General features: G+C 47.3%; 1 protein-coding gene across 4 annotated transcripts in view; it reads left to right on the forward strand.

Annotated features, from left to right (window-relative positions):
* The first annotated feature begins 1,294 nt into the window (after positions 1–1,294).
* The window catches only part of lrfn2b (leucine rich repeat and fibronectin type III domain containing 2b), a 49,132-nt gene continuing 26,141 nt past the window's right edge, over positions 1,295–24,285 (forward strand). For 3 of the 4 annotated variants that reach the window (XM_029140989.3, XM_029140990.3, XM_055506248.1), the window contains exon 1: positions 1,298–1,809. The gene's annotated coding sequence lies outside the window, so the exon portion shown is untranslated. Of the gene's footprint in view, positions 1,810–24,285 lie in introns of all 4 variants that reach the window. The other variant, XM_055506249.1, reaches the window with a different exon arrangement.

Below are 24,285 nucleotides of genomic sequence, written 5' to 3' on the forward strand. Positions count from 1 at the left end.
CTCGAAACCATGAAGAACTGATGGCAACAGCACAAATAAACGTTTCCTCTGACTGTGGCTGATGAGGGATTGGACGTGCACAGGGACCAGCTGTTGCCAGCATCACTCACTAATGCACAGGACGAGGCTGCTGCGGGTTTGGTCTGTCTGGACCATTTCTGTTAGGATTTTAAAGGGTTTTGCCATTTTTTGAGGTAATACACTGAGCCCGGGAAGTCCTCTCCTTCTACTGTACATTGTTTATTGTAACATGAAAGTGGTACAGATTAGCTTTGTTTTACTTCAGTCCCAGACAAATCTCTTGTTTTCTTCTTTTCACTCCATTCAGAGTCTCCTATTTGTCTGGTAGTTGATCCATCATTCAGCAGACACTGATGGAAATGCCTTATACATAATGTATGTAAGTAAATGAAACATCTGCCTGTCATCTCGTCTGCATCGTCTCCAACACCAACACAGGCGGGTCAGAATTTAAAGTTAGACGAGCAGCCGAGGGAACCGGAGCGCCCAGCCGCCTTGTCACCGTTCTCTGCTTCCACTGGGCTCCATCCCCTCAGTCCAGGCCTCTATGAGGGCAAGTACAGTAGAGCCAAAGCGTTTTAGGAGGTTCAACCTGTCACATGGCCACGTTTCTTTACGTCCATGTTCATTTGGACTTTTATTTAAGACAATCTTTTCCTATTCAAATGTGTGTGTCACCAGCAGGACGCTGCCTCCGGTTGCTCAACGATGGCAGACGGCCAGGAGAAGTTGACATGAGGCAGAGGGTGGACCCAGATGGCTGGGCTTAGCAATATGGTCGCGAGGCTGGGACTGAAGTAGCAGGAAGCACCGCAAAGACACTGGCTGCTAAAAACTATGAACACTCAGCAATTCACCTGCTTGATGTGTCTAGATTATAATGATTATAACGAGACAAAGAACATGTTTTCTATAATAATAATGTATGGGCAGATAAATTAAGTTGCTTCATCATTTGCAGCTAATGGTTTAATCTTTAATTGGACGGAGGACATCAGCGTCAGCTGTTTGGGAGCAGTGAAGCATGTTCTATCTGTGCCTCTGATCAAGCAGACGACTACAGTTCACAGCTGCAGACTTTACTAAGTGCACTAACGTCATAAATCCACCACACACATGTAACATGTTACAAATAGCTGTCCTGTGTCTTTGACTGAATTAACTCCTACATCAAGACTGTGATGTGGACGGTGATGTTGATCGTCGTCTACAACGTGATATGTAACGTGAAACGCGGTGTTTGCGTTGCGAGCGGGTCACGTGTCCGCGCATTTCTGGTCCATCTGCCGTCAGCGCAGGGCGCAGTCAGGCTGCAGGTATTTGCAGCCGGATCAGACCGCAGACAACAGAGCGGAGCCGCGGAGGAGTAAATGTTTTACTGTATCCGCGCCGTCAGGAGCGACTGCGCTTCCTCTGCACTGGCGCAGTGTGGCTGGATATTATTATAGACACGCCTGACGGCGGAGACGCTCCGGCTCCGTTAAACTTTATTCTTCGCCTCTCCTCCTCTCAAACTTAAAATAGCCACCGTGTGGAGCTGATCGATGCCAGCAGCGAGCAGAGCGGGTTCGTCGCCAGTAAGTGCTCAGAGCGGGCTGTGCGCCGCGGAGCGGTGCGCGCCTCTGCCGGCTTTTACGCGCAAAGGCGAAAGAGTGATCGGGCGACACCGGGAAGCCAGGACGGGGAATGGGAATTACAAACGGAGCTGGGATTAAGGGACGTAGAATTGTAAACGACAATGCTTTGATGATCGACTGCTACTCGTAGACGGTCAAGCCCATAAAGAAGGTAAGAAGTCGCCCTGATGCGTTGCTTCCTATAATAAACTGTACCATATACAACAACACGAATCAGTGTTTTAGTGCCGTCCAAGTGTTAGTGTTGTTTTATTTCTGACTGCGACGCTTCTCCTTTCTCCGAGTTTGCTCCGCCTTTTTCCACAGTGCCCTATTTAGCTCAGACTGACTCAGGGATCCGTGCAGCGGAGCATCAATCTGCTTCCCCCACCCAGCGCTGATGTCTTAATGTTCCGTTGGACAAGAGGTTCTCCTGTGTAGACAAACAGCTCACAGCCTCAACTCCTCCTCAGCTCCCAGCGCAACTTCTTACTGCCAGGGAAATAAAACACCGCAACGGCCGTGTCATCTTCTCAGCATCCATGGCTGCGGTGATGAATGCAGGGCAGTGAAAGCCGACAGACAGCAGCTTCTCCTTTAACTTCATTATTGAACACTGTCCATGTTCAGTGCAGTTGTTTAGCTTCCGTCTCGCAGACTAGACCTCATGAATGTGTCTTTCTGGCCTTAGAGACACTTTGCAGTTCACAGACTTGACTTTTGCTGCGGTTCTTGATCACGTTGATGGGTGGGAGCTGAATCGCTCAGGGCCTGGTCCGTGGACAGATACCGATGGGCTGCAGCCTCCCTGCAGCGGATTGGCTGTGAATTCAGGTGAAGCAGCACAGGGAAGTGGGAATCTCCAGCCCTAATCCCTCTGTCTACTAAGAGATGACCTTTGCCGCATAAGGATTTAGCCAAACCCTAATTGACTTAACATTAACCCTTGCAATTCTCACAGTGTTTTGTGGCTGAGCTGCACGAGTGAGCAGCACCGCGTGCTGATTGTTTAGGGGTGGGGGGGTGTTAATCCGCCTCGTTGTCCATCACTGTGTGCCGGGTGTCACATAGAAACTGCTAATCCCCCAGTAATCATAGTTTTACTTCACTGGTGCACAAAATGGAACCTGAGCAGGAATCCAGAGCTGTGAAGCCTGTCGTGTCACGAGGGCCTGACTCTCTTTTGTTGTTCGTGAAGCAGCATTGCATGAAGCCAGGAGGAGACACCGCTTTGGTGCTGTTTCATATCATGTTCCCTCTCATCATTGAGTATCTGCTAAATACTGGTCTCACGCTTGACTGTGTCATCTGTAATTCTGTTTGGATGACAAAATTAGTGCCTCTCCTGAGTCTAGGGTTTGTGAGCTTGGTCTTTGGGCTCTCAAATAATACCTTCACTAAGCAGCCGCTGGGCCTCTCAGCAGATCTGCTGGCTATAAATAATGGCACATATGTCACCGTGCTTCTGGCTGACGTACACTAAGCTGCACCCAGCTCCATAGGTACCGAGCTGCTTGGACGCAGACTGTGGCAGAGCTCATGCTCCGTGTCCGCCCTAAAAGCATTTCTCATGTTGTTTCTACCGCTCCATCATCTGTGCTCATCAGGGCTCCAGTTCCCACCTCCTCCCCCACGCGGCTCTTCACAGAACAGGAAGAGCAGCCGTAGAAACAACCTGTTTGTTTAACAGTGTTTTATGTTGTGTGAGAAGTCCAATCACTGTGAGCAGCAGGAGACGGGAGCAGGGGATGGTACGATACAAGTCTGAGTCATCAGCTTATACCAACAGCAGCAGGGGTTTAAACGACCATGTGCCCGCATGAATCAGGCGTTTTATGCCTGACCCCTGAGCAGTTATCTCCCCGTGTAGACTCAGGAGAAAACATGACAAGCTTTGTCATCTAAACAGTAATAGAAGTGGTTCTTGACCTTAGAGCTCAGATGGCCTATGCTCTTAAATGCTCCTCAACGCCTCGTAGCGTGGATGGCTACGCATTTAGCCAGCAAGCTAATTTCAATCCAGTTTACTTTAGCCTCTCAGTACACATGAAGCTCAAAAACACAAGCAATCTAACAAAGCACTTAAGGTTGTTGTTTTTTGCAGCATATTTGTTTTTTGCAGCTTATTTGTGCTCATTTCAGTGTCGACAAATGTCCATGTTGACATGAGGAAAACAGGAACCATCATTTAAGATTTGCTTAATGTCACAAATAATCTTTGATGACCTACAGTGAATATTAACTGATTAGCATGTTTAGAAAAGCCAGTGGTTGATGGCCTGGCCAGACGTCAGCCTCTTCTTCTGCACATTAGCGATCAGGCTCCTAAGCCTCATTTAAGGGAGAAGACCTAAAAAAGGTTTGGACAACAATTTTATAAGCACGGTGCAAATTTAGCCTATGGAGCATGGATGTAGTGGAACCAGGTCAAGCATGTTTAAAGTGTGATGTGTTGTCAAGGAAACAACCTTTAAGAATAAAAAGCTGCTTTCAAAACAAAAACACTTAAACTGAAATCTCCTGGACTTCATGTAGAAACGTCCCGTCCGCCCGCCCACAGACAGCTTGATTGTCTGACCACGTGGTGCGTTAGCGGTGTGTGAGTCACTCAGGGGATCTTTGCACATGACCAGGAGTGCGTTTGGAACCCTACCCACCGATCAAACTAGGAGGGATTTTCCTGGCGTTCCCGTTGTCATGTTTCTGTCTGCTGCCTGCAGTAAAGACCTGCGCCTCAGCCAGCGTTGCTATGGCTGGGGCAGTGGCCCTTCCCTGCAGTTCACTCAGCTTGACCCGCTGTGGTTACACCTGCCAGGCGTAGCCAGGGTGGACTGTCATCTGTCGCTACAGACGGCTGCACTGTCCTCTCATTTGCCATCGATTCCACCGCTCCCTGATCATCCCTAAAGCTGGGATTATGTAGTCCTGCCTGCCAGTTCCTCACCCTCAATTTTCTCCAAGGAAAGCTGTATAAGTGGATATGTATGAGGGGCCAGTGTTCATAGCCCCGAGTGATCTGCCTTCGACAAAATATGAGTGTGTGTGTGTGTGTGTGTGTGTGTGTGTGTGTGTGTGTGTGTGTGTGTGTGTGTGTGTGTGTGTGTGTGTCCTTGGCACAGAGATAGGAACCAGCAGCAGGCCGGGCCTTGTGAACATTCTCCCAGGTCGTGGAAGTGGTCTGTCCATATGCCCTCCACCTGCCTGAACTGATACACGACCATGTGGCTCAGATGAGCATTTCATGCTCCAGTGTTCGCTGAGGATGACTCAGCACTCCTGCAACCTAAACACAAGCACCGAGCCTGGTCAGCGTGTTCCTAAATGTGAGGCTGCGTGCGTTCTCCTTTGAAACAGAGAAGCCTGCAGTCAAATAAATGTGTCAGTGAGCAGTTAATTAGAGGTAGTGTCCATTGAACAACCACTGGAGTGTCAGAGGGGTGATGTTAAGATGATTGTGTGCAGGTGTGACCACAAACATGATGAGGGTCCCAACAGGACATGTCAGGAATTAGACAGGTGAGAGTTTGGGCACCGGCCTCTTTGTGGCCATGATGGTGTTCGTTGTGCGACGACTAGCACTGAAGGTTACAGAGCACAGAGACGTATTTATCACATACACATATTCATGAAAGGATCGCAGGAAATGAGGCTCGGGCATGTTGTTGAGCACAGCTCCCCGGGGAGCGTCTAGCTGCAGAGCTGGGACCGGGTCGGGCCATACGAGAAGGGATCAGAAGCCATGAATAAATGAGAAGGGCTTTGGCTGTGGGCCGGCGCTGCTAACGGACACTTAGCATCCTGGGAGCATCATCTACTAGAGTCCCAGCATAATCGATGTCCCACCTGGACATGGCTGCAACAGAAAACATGCACTCCTGATAAACATTTGTTTTTAACCTGGATTTGCTCTTTAGGTAGTTTTTCCTGCTTTTCACACTGCATCCTATACTGTAGTGCGAAAACAAGAGCCTCTTGTTCACCAACAGCTGTATCTGAACTTATGGAAATGTTAGGATACAGCTTTGTTGAGCGGTCCCTTCCTTCCAAACAGTCAGAGATGATCCTTTTAACCCTCAAAGAGCTTCCTCGTCTCCTCGCGCCTTATGTGAAGCTGCTGTAGCATTAGCTGCTGGCAGATGTCTCTGACTCACAGTAGTAAGCCACTCATCGGGCCGAAAGCGAACGTGAGGAGGATGTGGGAGCATCAGAGCGGGGGTGGGGGAGGTACTCAAGTCAAGGCCCACATGCATTTTTTCTCTAAGCACTAAACTACATAATCCCTCATGATTAAATCACATCAGCCCGACCTGGCCAATGTACCATGAAAACTAACTAATAATAGTTTTCATTTTCTTTTGTACCATCAACATCCACAGTAGGTACAGTATGTACAGGATATGTAAACACTACTACCACCACTACTACTACTACTAGTCATTAACAGCACTCAACAAAAGCTGTGATTGATGCATCAAACTCTGACAGTCCGAATGAATTCAGAAGGACGTGCTGTTGGTTTCCTTTCTGCCTCGGCTTCCATCACTGTAGCTTCCAGCCAGCCCAACGTATCTGTAACATAAGGATCCTCTCCAATCAGATTATCCAACCTGACAACTAACGGCCCTTTGTTTCCTGAAACGAGGTCACTTAACTGCAGCGGAGAGGAAAGCTTTTGAGATGTCACCGTCTAATCAGAGTCTGCTTTCCCCCCGAACCGCCGCCGTGGCCCTAAATAGACGCTGCGCGGCTCTGTGAACGTTCAGCCTAAGCAGCTTAGTCCTCGGCTGCAATCGCTTTCCTTAAATGTCCAATATCTGCTAAATAACCTGCAGCGCTTGTCTCTGCGGGGCACCGAGCGGCCGGGGGGCTGAGGAGATACGAGGAATGTTGCAGAGAACCTGAACCAGCACACTCAAACCGGGCGGCCATAGCATCAACTACAGTATAGTCATCCTAAGTCATTATTATAATAGACATGTACATTTTTTTATTTTTTTATAATATAGTTTCTATACTACAGTAATTGAACTTAATGTGGGGCGGCACAGTGGTGCACTGGTACAGCGAGAAGGTCCGGGTCCGATTTGGGCCAGAACCAAACACAATACCAGCAGTGCAAAGTAATTGCTGGATATTTAAAGAGCAACATCTGTGAAGATCTACAGTTCCTCAATGTAAAGTCGCCCAGACTGTGGATGAGGCATCATGTACAGTATCATCTGTGGGTCTGAGCGGCTTTGGCTTTTACCTCTCAGCTGCAGCTCCAGCCCTCAGCGCCTCTTTGTTCAGCTGCCGAGCTGCCCTTGAGCCAATCGGCCTCCAGCAGCACTTCCTGCTGTCCAGCGTGGAGGACGCCCTTACTCTGTGGATACTGCATTACCATAATGGAGGACAGGTAGCTGTTTGGGCTGTTTGCTTGGGCTCCTCTCAGGCTCTGTTGTTGTCGCTGCTCCCTAATGAGCGGAGTCCCACCGCTGCCCGTGGAGCCGCTCAGCTCCGTCTGCGGGGGTTCCTGCGATTTCACAGCGTTCCTTTGAGGATCGGCGTCCACCGCGCCTTCAGCTTCGCCCCAGTTATTTGTCACTGATTCATGCTCATCACGACCGGAACGTGTCTGGCCTCCTCTGTTGGGCATAATTAATGGCTCCCCCTCCAGAGACTCATGCTCCACCTACTGTAGGCACTCAGAGGAGCAGGTAACTGGTTTTCCTCCTGCTTACAGGCCCATTCCAATCCTTTTATTTTCTTTCTTCTAGAATATTTCATGGCCATTTTTAACTGACAGATTTAGTACCATATACATTATACTTACTAACAAGGCCTCCATGGGTCGATGGAGTCCAGTATTGGTAGGACTCTCGTTTGAAATATGATGTATGATGAGAAGCGATGACTGTGACATGATGTCATTACCAGCATTTATTGGTGGTCTGCGTTAGACCCACGTACAGTTGCTGCTCATCGTGTACTCAAGTGGAAAAGGAGGATCTGCATCACACCCCAGCAGCAGGGACATCTTTCTGTGATTCGAACGCACCGAGCGTTGAGCCACAGCTTGATCAGTCGCTTCACGTTGTGTAATTGATCCGTTCAGCACGTGGCTGCTGATGGGAGACAAGGTTTCCTGGGGCAGGAAACCAGGTTTATCGGGGGCTGATGGTGGGAGGTGGGAGGTCCGGGGGCGCTGCTGCTCAGGGCCCGGCATTCTGCTGCTGCTACAGCACAGCTGATCTGGGCTCATTTACTGTAAATGCTGTAAGAGGACGACTGTTGAGTTTTTACACAGCCAGTGGTACAGTAACACGAGCCTTTAATTAGTCTACTTGAATCCACGGCCAGTATTAAGACATGTTTTATTGCTTCATTCCCTCTGTTTCTAGGTTAATGCAAACTGTTGCCATGGTAATTTCAGCATAAAGCACTTTGCGTAGCAGCTACTCTGACACCAGGCCTCACTCACTCATCACTCTGCTCCTCGCGTTCTGCCTCTCTCTCTTAGTAACAGACTCATTTCTACTATGAAGCCGTTGTTTCAATCGGTGTAATCACTAATTCCAACTGGAGTCGAAGGTTGAAGGTTGGAGGTGATGGAAGTTTACAAAGACAGAAGCACAGATCCCAGGATGAGCAGTGTGTGTCAATAAGGCTCAGCATCTCTGCCTCGGAGCTTCCAGCTGCTGTAAATCTGCTGCCTGTACAGTGGAACAGTAACTGGATGCGTGTGCACTGAAAACTGCTCCCGCTGTGTTCACCCCATCAGTCCTCAGCCGCTGCCATCCCTGACGCTCCTGTGGGAAATGGATCATGGTGGGCTGTTTTTATGTGCTCTCGTGTCGTTTGTCTTGGTTTGTTTTTGGACAGAGCGTCTCCCTCAGCGATCAGTTCTGAAGTGAGCCTCACTTCCACTAACTCTGATTGTAGTCTTGCTAAATCTTGAATCAGATCGGAACTGGAAGACGAACAGACCAAAACGTTATCCTCACAGCGTTGAGCCTGTGGAACCTTCAAACTTTAGACCTTCAGGGGATGTTCTCTCATATCATAGTTAAACATGTAGGTCAGGTTTTCATCCTCCTCTGTTGCTGTTACTGGACATGTTTTCAGCTGTGATGCAGGTCATAGTTCTGCGGGATTAACGCCCCACGGTTCCCTGTGTGTGGGAACCTGTTTAAGATGTTTTTGCTGACATATCACTGAAGATGGTTCCAGGGATTAGTCCCTTTCTACCTCATGCGGTACCTTTGGTTGGCTGCCGGCCGCGTGGATTGGCCCAGATCGTTTTTACTGGTAAGAAGAAGGATCAGAGGGGGCAGCGTTACAGCGTATGATGTGCTGGTGTCTGATGCATCCTAATTCAGTGCTCCCACACGCAGCAGCTCTGAGGCAACCGAGGTCAGTCGAGCCCTAAAGATTGATTCTAAACATCATCTTGTGCATTCTTACGCCACACACACCCATCAGCTTTAACTTGTGTGTCTGTGAGGGAGAAGCCAAAATGCGCATCCATCCAGGTGTTAAAAATGTGACATGAAGTGTTGACAGCGGCGCGTCTCCTTTTATTCGCTCAGCCGCGTCTTGCAGAAAGACACGCGGCTCACAGGGCTCCACGGCTAATAGGACGTGACATGAACGGCTCCTGTTGGTTTTTCATGACGTGCTTCTAATTCGTGTTTTGACCGTCATTTTTATTTGTTATGACAACACTGTGATCCAGATTCCTGTCTGCGGTCTGGGAACATGGTGGGGTTACCACCAGAGGACGAGGATGCTGAAAAGGAAAAGGAAATAAAGCTTTCCTTTCCACTAACATCTGTTAGTTCAGTCAGGGCTTATATCAGCCAATAGACAGTTTGACAGAACCTTGATCATACGAACACAACCTTGGTACTGAACACACAGGCAGCAGTGGTTATAGAAGCTGAACCATGGTCCATTAGATCCTGGCACAGAGCGGAGTCTCTCATTGTTCCTGCTGGAGTCATGTAGCTCCGTGTAAAGTGATGTCTGAGGGACTCTGATTACTGATGCAGGTCAGTGCATTAAATATACAGCAGCCCTCCAGCTTCCTGCAGCGCCACTTCTTCTCTTCTACTTCCTGTCTAGTGTCACATGAACGTTTAGTAATGTGCATGTGTGTTTGCCTGCAGTCAGGTTGACTAGAGGGTCTTTTAGCACTTAGTGTCAATGTGACACCTTACTAATCTGTAGGTGGCGATCAGCTGACTCAGACCATGCGTACACTGAGGTGGGCATCAGCACGACCTCTTCCTGTTCGGTGGTTTTGTCCTGCCTCTTTCTCAGACAGCAGTTGATGATGGATCTGAAAAATAGGATTAGTCTCCATTAATTTCAGATCGCGTCTGCTGTCATAATCATGATTTAGCTCCACATCATTCCTCTGGGTCAAGATTTAATTAATATTTTACACTTTTCCAATTTTCCAAAGTGTGATTATAAGTGATCTGCATTCAGGACATTCTGTTGGGAAGTTCATTTTGTTAGAATAAATAAAGCTTCATTCAAGATAATTAAATGGATACAAACAGATAATCTGTTTCAAATTCACTAATATTCACTGTGTGGGGCCGATCGCCAGCTGCAGGTACTTTTACACCGTAGCAGAGCACAGACACAGTAGCGACGTCTTCGAGTGCTGGACTGTGTCAGAGTGAAGGATGCTGCCTGACACGTTGCTGAGCTCAAGCTTTCAGCGCGAGGTTCACTTTCACTTTCTGATCTCGCTCTGTCTGTTGAAGATCAATCTAAACATCCAGAACGGTTTCACAAACAGATTACCATATTACGTTGTGGTATTTTCCAACCGACTGCAATTAAATTAGTCGCCACTGATTAAATCTCCCTGTGTTACAGTCATCCCAGCACTCGGCTGGAGAAAAACACAGTTTAATGAAGAACTGTGTCATCCATCCTGTGGCTATGTTGATTACAAATGACTCAACTGCTCCTGAAAACACGCTGTGTTTTAATAATGACTAACACACTCAGTGAGGACCAGTTAAGCAGGTCTTCGGATTGATTGTGAATCCTGAGGAGAGAGGAGCTCAGCGCTTCCCATTCTGTGTGGAGTATTTATCTTTTGCCGCGGCTCCCTCCTCCTTCATATACTGCCCTAGTCACAAATTCCTAATTTTTATTTCTTACAAATGAAGCGGAGCTCCCTCAGTTGAACCCAGGCTCCCACAGAAGCGGTGGTGCCGGAGGGGAACGGCGGGGGAATACAAATGACCTCGCTGCCTCCCAGTGACAAACCGCCAGTGTTTCCATTGGACGGTTGTGGCTGCCGTGATGCTATTTTTATCCCATCAAAAGTAATGAGCGCCTCTACGGCAGCAGCGCCGGCGCTCACGGTGCTTTTGACAATTCAACAGTTTTCTTTGAATGGAACAAATTCCTCCAGCCTTCCCTGACGCGCCTCGTGTGGAACTGCATGTTCTATAGAAGTGTGTGTAGCCTTATTAGCAGTTTAGCCCGCCGCTGCCTCATTGTGTCACCTACGCATTAAAACATGCATGTACTCTATTACGTTGCCTGGTCAGTATTTAGTGACAGCTCCCCTGGGAGGAGGGTGGCTTCAGTACAGAGTAGGTGACACACGCCATAAAAACCCAAATCATAACTGACCACAGTCAGCAGTGTGATGTGTGCAGGACTCAGTTTGGTTCCACTATGTCAGACCAGTCTCCATTCAGGCTTGGAGGACAAATCATCCACTCGTCTGGTGAATGGCATCTGTCTCCAGCAGCTACTGAGTCACAGTGAGAAATGTGTGGGCCTGTGCCGCACTGCTCAACATCCGGTACATCCCTCTAGTCTTTGTCAATGGAGGAGAAAAGGCATGCAGAGATACAGATATACGGACTGTTCTCCAGCCAAGTCTGGTAAGTTGAGCATCTGGACCGGTCTCCTGCTGTAGTGGAGGATAGAGGATGGAGGACAGGGTTTCAGTTCTGTCTTGTTGCTTTCTTCATGACTTTTTGTTAAGGAACCTGTTTCTGAAGCATATTGATGCAGTTGTTTGCATATTTGTGAGCTTCTGTCCGTCCTCTGTTACTGAGCTGTCACCCATTTAACTAATTGGTTGTCAGATGCTCCACTGTTCGTTTCTGATTGCTGTTGCTAATTACTTTTCCAGCCTTTTGCTGCTCCTCATCCAACTTTTTGGAGATATGAGTTAATATTTATTTTGTTGCTATTTTGTACTCTCAGTAAATTACGGGTCGATTATAATCATTGCATGAATGTCATCTTTGGCATTTCCCGTGGCTTGTTGAATAAGCAGAACAGTGAGTTTCCTGCCTCTGGGCTTCTATGTGGTTCATAAGGGACACCACTGGCTCCTCAAAGCAGGACCCTGCTAGTTTTCCTGCAGCTTCCTTCTGCTTATAGTCTTAACAACAATGCTGTCATGAGGGGACGGTGCTAATGAAGGTGGTGTGAATGTCCTGCTGACAGACACTGATTTAATTACAGCTCTAACACCCGCCTTTAAGCCCCTTTCCGTCTAAATTTAGAATCTTAAGTTAAGACCCTCGTCCGTTGGCGTCAGGAGAGCAGGTAAAGCTGTGGGAGCTGCAGCATGGAGGCAGTCATCACAGTCTACACACACACAGAAGAGCTGTCAGGGCCAGTGGGGGGTGGTTTCTATCAACACTGAGTTGGCTGAAAAGGAGACAGTTTGATATTTCAGCTAAATGTTAAACCTGTGTTATAGATTATGCTGATGTATGGACAGTGTAGACAGTCAGGATCATGGTGATCAGTGTGTGTGTGTGTGTGTGTGTGTGTGTGTGTGTGTGTGTGTGTGTGTGTGTGTGTGTGTGTGTGTGTGTGTGTGTGTGTGTGTGTGCTATTACAGTATTTCAAACATGTAAAGTTTGAACAGAGGAGACATAAAGTTGGAGTGTTAGACATCATGAGGCAACATCAGCCATCACTAGTCAAAACGGTCGACCTCCCTATTGTTCCTCTGGTCCCTTGTACTGCTCAGTGGACAAAAAAAAAAAAATAATAATTTATCATTACCATTATTTTTGTGTTTGCTGTCTAATTTCAGTTTGGAACTGAAGCTAGGTGAGGGGAGGTTCTGGGCAATCTAACCCTGAAAATGAAGGATGTAGAACATGAACACTTTCACGCTGCAGCTTTAATGGATTCAAACCAACGGGGAGGAAGTTTTAATGTGGATGAGTCTCCATGAACACAGCACATTGTGTGTGAAAGTGGGGCCTGGGTGGTGGGTGTGATGGCTGCGAGTGGAACGGTTCCACTTTATTAGATGACGACTGGGAGAAGGAGCCACTGGCAGCGGGCGAGGGTCCAGTTCAGTGCAACGTGGAAGCGAGGACGACGAACGCTGCAGGTACGAGTGTTTGTGATCCTGTGCGTTCTCCTACAGCGGCAGTTCACTCCTTGGTTATTTCCATATTCACCAGCGTGCGATGACTCATTGTGATGGCTGGCAGGAAGGATTCCAACGCAGCTCGCTGCTCTGTGACTCAGGGAACGTTTTAGCCCAGCGTTCGCTTGCACTGACATTTCACTGTCATTTGCATTTGCTGCTTTATTTCCATTTGCTAATAAACACACTGACCCAGTGCAAAGGGGATCAGAAAATGTCAGGTTTTTTACGCTACAGAAATCAAAACTATGACACATCCACTGGTGCAGAGACAAAGCTGCTACAGTAGTATTTGAATGCATCAAACAATCAACAATAAAAGGTAAATGAACTTTCAGGCTGATGTGAACCCACAGATGAGGGAGGGATGGTGCCTGTACGCTAAATGGCACCAGGTCTTTGGGCTGTTAACTGACTTTCTGTCTGTGTTTATGTTCTGTGAATCATTGGAAGAAATAACAAGTGTGCACATATGTAAAAGAGTAAAGCATCATTTGGGCCTGATTCAGTGACAGCCCAGTGCTCCGGCCTCCGGCGCCTTGTTTCTGTAGTTCTGTCTTCTTCGTTGGCTGTGTGCCATGTCCTGCTTTCTGCTCTGTGCTGTGGTCAGAACACCATTAAAGAAGAGCCAGTGACGCGTCCATCACTCTCTATATGAGAAGACGACACCAGGCAGGGGCGGCACGGTGGTGCGGTGGGTAGCACTGTCGCCTCACAGCAAGAAGGTTCTGGGTTCGATTCCCGGAGGCGGCCCTGGTGCCTTTCTGTGTGGAGTTTTGCACGTTCTCCCCGTTCTGCGTGGGTTCTCTCCGGGTTCTCCGGCTTCCTCCCACAGTCCAAAGACGTGCATTAGGTTGATTGGCTTCTCTCCATTGCCCGTAGGTGTGAGTGTGTGAGTGAATGGTTGTTTGTCTATGTGTTGCCCTGTGATGGACTGGCGACCCATCCAGGGTGTACCCTGCCTCTCGCCCGTAGCCAGCTGGGATAGGCTCCAGCACCACCCGTGACCCCGCACTAGGGAGTAAGCGGTTAAGAAGATGGATGGATGGATGGACACCAGGCAGGTGTCGCATCGCTGCCCAAGGAGTCGACCTGGTGCTTTCCTCCTGAACCGTGTCAGATGCACCCATCAGTCCTCGGTGACACCCCGTCGCCAGCTAGAGGCTCAGCTGTGGCTGCAGGGTCAAAGCATTCTGATGCACGCGTAGCGCTGCAATGAGCCGCCTCCCTGCAGTCATAGCACGTGTGTGTGTGTGTGTGTGTGTGTGTGTGTGTGTGTGTGTGTGTGTGTGTGTGTGTGTGTGTGTGTGTGTGTGTGTGTGTTTTCCTGGGATTTAGCCACTTAATCAGATCAACTTGGCATACAAGTCAAACAGGCCTCTGGCATCTCTGTGCTCAGCCCTCAGCCTACTTACTGCAGGATCCACCTGCTGAACTAAGAGCACCATCGTCATGTGCTACATGTTTGGAGTTTGGTGATGGAGTTCAGCCTCAGTTCACATTCTCCTCAGACAGTCTACTGCCTCCATCCTAGACTGATATTTAGGCATCACTGGGTTGTCTTTGGCTGCTGTTTGTGTTTCTTTGGTGGTTGTGTCCCTGTGTCTGAAGCTGCTTTTATAGATGCTGGCATCTATAGATAGAGGTGGACAGAGGGGTTCATCATCTGGATAATGAATGATAATGGTTGTACTAATAGGTTCTCCAGGACATGTGATGAGGTGGATGATGGTTCTCATGCAGTTTGTGTTTCTCTCATGCTTTTCTTCTGGTTTCGTCGGGGGGCTTGAGGTGCATTTCCTGTCCAGATGTCAGTCACACCTGCCTAAAATCAGATTAGGCAGATCAGATTAGACGATTTGTGCTCAACATGACAATTCCTGTACATGTCGTCATGTTGCCATGACAACATGTTGCCATAATTGTTAAAACCTCTTCCCGTACAGTATATGTTGTCATGGCAACATGACGCAAAGTAAAAAGTTTCTGAATTCAGCAGATGAGGTCTTTGTGACTGTGTGTGCGACAGAGAAGCAGCTTTACTGTGAGCTCACATGGAAACCAAGGCACAAACATGTAAATGAGAGTTGGTTACAGAGCAGCACTGGGTGGGTTGGCTCAGGTTAAAACAAGATTACACAAAATGGGTCGGGTTTTCGACCACCAACAAGAGGAGCTGTAGATTGTGGAAGACCTCAGTGACCCGACGACCTGCTGATGGATGCTATCATACAGTTTATTGCTGTGAGTGGCTAAGTCAAGTACCATAAAAGTCCATTACATACATGAAAGGTGTTGAGCAGCTTCATGCGCCTGTCTGGGAGTTGAACCTACTGTACTGTATCTTCTGTCATATGTTTCTTACATTATATTCATTTTTTTGTTTGATAGTTTGGGTTGAAATACAATATTATATAAGATATTTATTTATTTCCCATCTGGAAACACTAGATGTTAAAGTATGGGTCACAGTAGCCTTCAACCACACCACTTCAGATTCCACTGTGTGAACAGTTTTCCTCTGAGGAAGCCAACAGGACAACATCATCATCTGCAGCCTGTGGTACCTGAACCAGAACAACAGACACCATGTGCCTTCCATGTGCTGTACACACTGACAGCAGCATATTCACTGAGTAATAAAAGCATTTTATTGGCTGCATGGTCAGGCCTGAGGCTGAGCAGCACCTTGGACTTGGACTGGCACCGATGAAACAGCCGCTGCGTCTTCCACATACTCCGAACTGAAAAAATAAACCAGAGCCTTGTACTTGAACCTAAACCGCAGCCTTGCATGCACTGTGTGACAGAGGTTCATCTGCTGGCCCGTCAGGAGCGCTACCATGCATCATGCTCCGGTTAAAACTTAATGTGCTGTGCTGCTCGTCGGCTGAACGGCGATGCAGTGGAGGGCTAAGTGGATCTGCTCCCTCCAGCCCTTCCCCAGGTCGGCCGCAGAAGCCTGTTTGCCCTGGAGCCAGTAATACATCAGCTACTGCTACCAGCCACCGAACCGTTGCTCTTAGTCACAGCTCTGTCTGAGACTTAAGCTCCACTCATATGCAAATTTGCTCCAGTTAGATTATTAGTTGCAAATGGATTCATTAATCACAGAATTATCACGTGTGTACACAGGCATCTGTCTCCTTGACTTTGCTGCAGTAACTGATGTCTTACTCTGTCGCCTGCTGTTGTGCAGATGCTTAATCCAGTTGTTTTTATGCAAATAGCATAAGTGATCTCTTGACACGGGGGGTTAGGGAGCCTGGGAGGAGCATTTGACCAGCTACTGCTTCTGTTCCCAGGTTTGACAGTAGCAACCAGTGCTCCACATGCTTCGTGTTCTCCTTCCTAATTATGAAAACTGATAAATTGCTTTAAATGTTTGTGGAGGTGCTGAGGATGTGGCAGCAGCGTGACCCGAGTTGCAGCCAGCAGGCTGCTACACATCTCAATCTGTTCATTTCCCAGCCACAGGTCTATATACTGCACAGGCCCCCAACGGGGAGCTGCAGCACTGGCACAGTGGCATTTTAGGTGGAAGGAAAGCAATCCTGCCACTAGCTGCTGTCTCGTAGCTCCTTCATTTTTCAATATCTGTTCCCTGGAACAGGACAAGCTGGCTCTTTGCTGCGCCGTGTGTTTATGCATATTTCATATATAACTAAATGAAAAACAATATGTCAGTGGGATGAGGTCAGTTCTGTAGCCCTGCACACAAGGCCAATCTCAGACCAGGCTCTCATCTGTTAGCTCTGGCTGCTGTGTTGAGTCTAACTAAACATGGACCTGTCATTGTCGCCTCTGATCATAGTCAGACAAACGCTATTAATGAAAAAATACAACATGACACATGGCTGTACAGAACTTCTTCACACAGAAGATGATGTTGAATTGACACTACCTGACTGACTGACTCCCTGACTCACTCACTCACTCACTCACTCACTCACTCACTCACTCACTCACTGAATGACTGATTGCCCGATCAACCAACTCCCTGGCAGACTCAGTCACTGACTTCCTCACTAACTGACAAACTTACTCACTGACTCACTAACTGACTCACTCACTGACTGACTCACTCACAGACTCACTCACTGACTTCCTGACTGACTGACTGACTCACTCACTTACTCTTTGACTGACTCACTCACTGACTCCCTGACTGACTCACTCACTTACTCTTTGACTGACTCACCCACTGACTCCCTGACTGACTCACTCACTGACTCCCTGGCAGATTCACTCACTGACTAACTCACTCACTGACTCGCTGACTGACTCACTTGCATGTGTGGGGCTGTACTGTAGCTGGACCCGATAAAAGAGTAGCATTACAGGCCGTGACAACCGTGGTGGAAGTCGGCAGCGGATTGAGGTCACGTCAGTGTATCCAGACCCAACGACACGTAAGACATCCGGCTGCTAAACCTGCTGGACAGTCAGCTTTGTTTACCACAGCTGTGTGTTATTTATGGTGTTTAACCATTTGTGTGTAAAAATACTGTATAAGGATTCTGGTTCTATAGGCATGCGAGCAGAGAACAGAATGTGTGTGTGACAATCATTTTATGTTGTCTCTCCTTTATCTCCTTCCTCTTTTCTCAGCCCCTTCATATATTCATTTATTTATGTTTGGGAGTTTTATTGCTATCTATTTTTAATATACGTTTTCCTGGTCGAAATCCAGACACACATAATGCATCTTGACATCATGCAGCGCCTTCAGCTTACTTTCCTTGGCTTCACACCTGATGTGAGTAACATCTTGGTCCCTCTTACAAAGATTGTACTAATATACTGAGACCATTCAACACCAGTCTGTGTTCAGATCCACCCACAGTCACCACCCACTCTGGGCGCGGGGGCATCTCCTGAGGGCTCCCTACAGACCGTGGGTCCTCAGGCTCTATTCTTTCAGGCCAACCTTTCCGCTGGGGGGAGTGTTTGCCCCTGGTTCTCATGGTGCGGACAGCGTTGACCCACGGTGGTCCACTCTGACCTTTACAAGTGGCATTGTTCATGCACCAACGTCTGCCTCACCGTTTTTGATGAACAATGTTAGTAAAGCTACAGCTTTACTAACCTGGTAGTGGGACACTCAACACCAGAGCTGATAAACAGGCTTAGCTGTAAGTGGTGCTGTTACTTATTATTATCACTATCAATAATGTCTGATTATGGTAATTGCAATGTTGTATGTCACGGCTATTATTGAAGTATTACAGTATGTGATCATGTATGCACACACCTTAACACTATTATTAGTATTAATATAAATGTAAGAGTTAACCACAGTACAGCAGTTATTTAGTTACGAATGTGTCTTCATAAGGTATATCCTTAATTATTTATTTTGTGCCTATTGTTGTGCTTCATTGATTTGTTTGGTTTCAGTAGCTGGTTGCACCCCCTTCCACACACAAACACACACACAAACTAAACCTGTCCACCAACCCAGCAACATCACACATGTGTTTAGGATGGACTAAATAAAACAAAAAGTAAAACATTAATCAAGAGGAGTATTTTTTATATACTCCTCACAGGACGACATTTAGCTTAATACACGCTACTTGACGAACTGCTGGACAGGACACAAAAAAGTCATCACACTTAAGCTGGCAAAAGAACCAATGAACCCTCAGAACAGACAGATTCAAGACTCAGTTCTGTTCGTTAGTCGTGACAGTCCCTGAGTGTGTGCTGGAGGAGGAGGTGTGATGGTGAGGGGCTAGTTAGACCTGTAGACCACTTCACGAGCAGGGCTGCATTTAACAGTAAATAAAAGGTCACTGAGGAAACGTGGACGCAAGGGACCTAACACCTGGAGACCTAACAATCCTGCTCAAAAGGCAAATGCACCAAACTTGTATTGTTACTTTACCCGTGCTGTTGACTAAACCAGAGTGGTTCTAGCAGTACTATTGTGTAGTTCTGTGTGACGGATGTGTACAGGTGATTCTGTGACAACTCAAAGGAGAAAAGAAGACGAGGTTTTGATGTGGAGAGTAAGTGGTCAGCAGCGCTCAGTCAGTACAGTAGTTGGGTCATGAAGCTCCAGTCTCAGGCTGTTTGAGAGCTCGTGTTCATTCATGACCAACATACAGTAAGTGGCCAATAAAGTAGGAGAGAGAGAGAAGTGGAGTAAGGTTCCATCTGGTTTGCGTTATCTGCACATCTGTCCAGTGTTAGCGTGTGAAGCCCTGCTGCTAACACGAGTACCTGAAGGGCTGATGGTTCAAGTGATGTTAACAGAGGAGTTAAACATTGATGGAAAGATGCTACAGTAAGAAATAACAACCTTATAGGTTCATTAAAGCCTCATTCCAAAGCAAGAAGAAACCAGACAAACAAATTATTTGTTGGTGTCTGTCCATAAAAAAAAGCAATCTATTTTGTACCGATGAGTGTTTTGCTTCTGTTCTGGTTGACGTTACTTTAGGTGGTGTTGAAACAGAACCAGGGGAAGGTCTATGAAAAGGTTTCCTCTTCTGAAGGGAGGATTTAAACTGGAGCATACTGGCTCTGGGGTTCAAGAGACCGGGAAACTACAGTAGAAAAGGCTCCTCAAAAATACAAAACGTGAGTGTCTGTGTAGACCATTATTTATGTGGCTCCAATTCATCTCAAGGCAGGTTACAAAGTCGATTTAAGACCTTACAGAGAACCACGTAAACCCAACAGAACCCCAGCGGAGCCAGCTTCATAAATTAACTTTATCAGCCTCCCTGCAGAGGCGGAACCAGATGCTGGATGGGTTTCATCTGCCTCCACCAGTTGGGCTGGGGGCAGAGACACAGTGTACTGTCAGACTCAGGCGGCTCCATCAGGACTGGACTGAGGGTTCACGGACCTTGAACAGGGGAAACTAATGCATGTGTTTGTGTTCAAACGCCTTGGAGGGAAGTAATGTGTTTAGCATAAGAACACAACAGGGGGCATTTCGTGGGTTCCCCCCACTCCCCCAGCTCCACGCGCTGTGGCATCTGCTGATGCGTAGCTTCTGCAGTTACTCCAGCTGCTGGGCAGCACATGAAGGAGCATGTGTTTGGGTCAGCACCTTTAGTTTAGTCTGTGATCAAAGGCACCAAACGCTGCTCCCTGACATCCACAGACTCCTCTGATTATGTAGGCACTGTGTAGCACACAGGTCTATTAATAATTCACCCCGGATTTACAGGCGCTCTACGAGGCCTTTGCTGCATCTGCTGCCCTGTTCATGTCTAAGTGCCTGTTCAAACCAAAACATTTTCTGTATTGACACTACAGACCACTGGTGGAGCCCATTCTACAATCTGATGGCAAGTGGATGTTTATGAAGATGTACAGTTCCATAGAAGCACAAATGTGTTAATAGTGACCAGCATTAGTGGCCTGTTCCCTAAAGGTGGGAGTGTGTGAGTGGGCCACACCAGAACAGTTTACTCCAGCTAGGACTTTAGAATCAGAATCAGCTTTATTGACCAAAGTTGGACAGGACTTACAAGGAATTGGATACGATCTGACTCTGTCTGTTTGTACTCTCTGGTGGAAGGGAACATTAATTATTTACATGTTGCATATTGTCTGCATATTACATATTAAGTACAATATTTACATAAATATTTACTCAAATTATTTACATTTAAAAAACTCAAGACACTTCCTGCATCCAGATTATTTGTATTAATCTGTCAGACAAGAAATTCTAAACATTTGTGTGAGGACGCGTTTTAGGATGTTTAGCCCTGAATTCGTACTGACACTGGGAGCAGGTTCACTATTATAGAAGCCTCATTGGTTGAGACAAAGCACCCAGAGACAGAGCGTTTGGTTTTTCTCAGTATTTTAAGTTAGTAGAGCTGTGACTTCCAGTCTTACATCCTGGTTATACTATACAGTATATAAGCCAACTTCATCCTCGGTTCCTGGCAATGAAGGCTGCATTCTGCTATCTTATACGTACAGTATACACCCTGTATGGCTGGAAGGTGAACAAGGTTAAAGAGGTGATCTGAGTAGTACACTAGTGTGAGGGGAGCATATCGCTCTCCTTGAATTTCACACATTGTCATATCAGCAGAGGAAGCAGATCCGCCGTGTGCAGGGTGACAGCGTTGGCTCTGGCCTAAGGGAGGAACTGAGTATCACAGACAAGCTGTGAGGTCTGCAGCCTGTGGATGTGGGTCTCCTTCAGGCATGTAAACGGCTTAATTGGCAGCTGAACAGCTAAATTCAAGCTCTTCACTAGAGACCAATTAAATGTGAAGTCTCCTGAGTCCAGGACCTCCCGGCCTCGTTGTGTCTAGCTGCCATTGTCACATAAGTTTATTGTATCTATTTGTTTTCCCTACTGGGAACAGCATGACCCTAAAAAGTAGGATCCCCTTATGTAAAAGACAGAAAGTCCCGTTTAACTCAGCTGTGCAGGGAAAAGATAGCGAGGGAGCTGCAGTTCACGTGTCAGAGAAATGAAAATGCACCTTACCTCCAGCTCTTTCTGCAGCAGTAGAAGCTCTGCACTCAGAGACACCGTGTGACCTCCATCACGCCATGGATATGGCATCAGGAAGGATTTACTCCACACTGTACTGTAGCACCATTCGGTAAAGATCCATGTGGTACTGGGCTCTGATGGGCTCTGGAACATATTCTGTATATCTATGCAGTGTTCATCGTTTGATTCTGACCAATAGTCCCTCCGTGTGTGGCGACAGGGGCTCAAGAGGCCACCGGTCATGGGATCAGTGGTTGGATACTGACCCCTGTAGGTCCAGTGCCAACTGAAGTGCCTCTGCCCCCGCTTTGTATCTGTGTAGGTGACTGAGATGCTCTGTCAACCATCAAACAAAACCAAACAGGTCCAGGTTGCATTTTGATGAGTGTAGAACTGATATGAGGATGTAGCCAGGTGATTGCTCAGGATGCTACAGTACAGCTCACCCACAGCTGCGTGCTGGGGTCCGTTGGTTTACTGGGTAGTTATAGTGAAAACATGAACTCTGCGATTCTCTGCGTTGGGGGGGAGGGGGGTCAGACAGTAATCTCCTTTCCGTTTGGATTAGGGTGGAAACAGCTGAGTCTAAATACAGAAATTCTGGATTATGGCAAAGTACTTCAATGAAAGTATTACTACAGGTTGGGTGGAACCATGAAGGAGCCACTGTCGTACGTCACCAGGTACAATAACAGGATCATGTTACACATTAATCTAATTCATTTTCCAGACTCCAGCTAGTAACACGCTGAGTCCAGTGTTGCTGCATCTGGGCACCGCCGTGTGTCTGTCTGGTCTCTGATGCTGATGCTCAGAGAAGCTCTTTCCTGTGGAAGTGGGACCTCCTCCACCGTGTCATGTGCAGCCTGTGGCTTCACCTGGACTCTGCTTCCAGGTTCCCCTTCGCCTTCTCGTCCTTCTTGGTGGACAGTTAAAGAGCAGGAGGAGGAAGTGGGCTGAATAGTAGCGAGTCAGTGATTCGAGAAATTACACACAGCTGATAGTTTGGTATTCAAGCGATAAATCGTTACCTGTCCACTTGTTGCTGTTATGCTGCAATGCAAACCTCAGCAGCACATTTCAGCCTCTGCTGGGCACGAGAGCCACTATTTGCAGCCAAAGAGGCTCTAATGAGACGCTGTCATGAGGAGGTCAACGACTCTGACGCCGCTGTGCTCATTAAACGCTGCCTCTTGTAACATTAGAATGAGATATTTAAACAGTTCTGCTTTGCTTTAACAAACAGGATGATTGTCCTCGTTGGAATTCGTCTACTGCAGCAGGAGCCTCTCAAACTCGACTCCACCACTCATGTTTTTATAATCCAACATTCATTCATTGAGTAAAGCTCAGACTGGACGCCAACTATGAAGCTCAGGGGTCCTTCTGGTACAAATCTGAAGAATCTGGTGCTGCCAGGGTCAAAGGTCACGTAGAGCCCTGCCTTCAATAACTGAGATAGGGACTGAGGAGTATGTTCTGTCATTAGTTCCTCACCTGACTCTGAGCAGTGCAGAATGTGTGATCAGTGTAATAACCGCTATCATAATTGTGAAACAGTCTCGTTTCCGGTCTGTGTGAAATGTCCACACACCAACAATAAACATGAATAAACCAAATATTAACAGTAAGGAGCGCCGCCCCACCTGCTTCCACACGTTTCCACAGCACAGGTCTTAATTGCTCCTCGAGGGGAGTGAAGTCGTCTCCAGCACATATGGCCGTGCACGTTCCCACACATGTGAGAAGCTTTTGTTCCTGCCATGTGTTTGTTTTGTCGCTCATTACTCTGCAGGGCCCCTCACGACGTTCATCCAGCCCCTCTGACATCTGCTTTGTTCTACCAAGTACTTGTCAAATGATTTCTAGAATAAATTACGGCTTCATTCCCACTTTTTGGATGTGGAGCAGCAAAGTTTGTGTGATGGATAGATTTGTAATAAAGATGCTTATACAACAGATTAGAAGACACACAGAACACACAGTGAAGCCAGTTAGTAGGGTTAGGGTGTAATATGTTCTCTTTGGTGCTATGATTAAGCCATTAGAAGATAGGAACAGCAGAAGCTGCTGACTTCCCCCTGGGACTCTCTGAGTGAAGAACATGAGCTAAATTCAGAGCCATTATGCGTTTTATTACATTTGTGCTGTGGCCGATGTTGACATTTGTCTTATTATCAGCTACTACGGCTGTTTTAAACTGGGAATTCGATTCACTTTGCTGGTGTGAACGTTGAGCGCGTTACACGTTACCGGGCTAGGTGTGGGATGAGCATTTATCCAGATCATCCCCATGGAGGACGCTTCATTAGAAGTCTGCACCTACTGCTGTAGGTGTGTCTGTATGGAAGCGATAACATGAAGCCGCTAACCCGTATTGTTTAAATAGCTCTGCATTATCACATCTGATCATCCCTGACCCAAATCCCACAGTCATTTTTCTTCTTTGTCACAGTACCAGTACCAGTCCAGATCACATGACCTCCTTGGCCTCGAGCTGCCATGGTTTACTGTGAGCGTAAGCCCATCGCCACCCACAGGTCACTGGATGGGTTCAGTGTGGACTTTGGTGCCGTGGTGGACAGTGTTAGTGGCAGCGATGGCGCCGTGATCACACACATCTCTCCTGCTTCCCTTTGTGGCTTTCACGTATTTGTGGGGGATTAAAGTGTCTCTCTTTCACTGGGGCACGGTCTCATTGTGCTGCTCTCATTTATTTTTTTCTATAAAACATTCTACTTCTGTCC

The sequence above is a fragment of the Betta splendens genome, chromosome 24, assembly GCF_900634795.4.
Source record: "Betta splendens chromosome 24, fBetSpl5.4, whole genome shotgun sequence".
In the NCBI taxonomy this organism is placed as follows: Eukaryota; Metazoa; Chordata; class Actinopteri; order Anabantiformes; family Osphronemidae; genus Betta; species Betta splendens.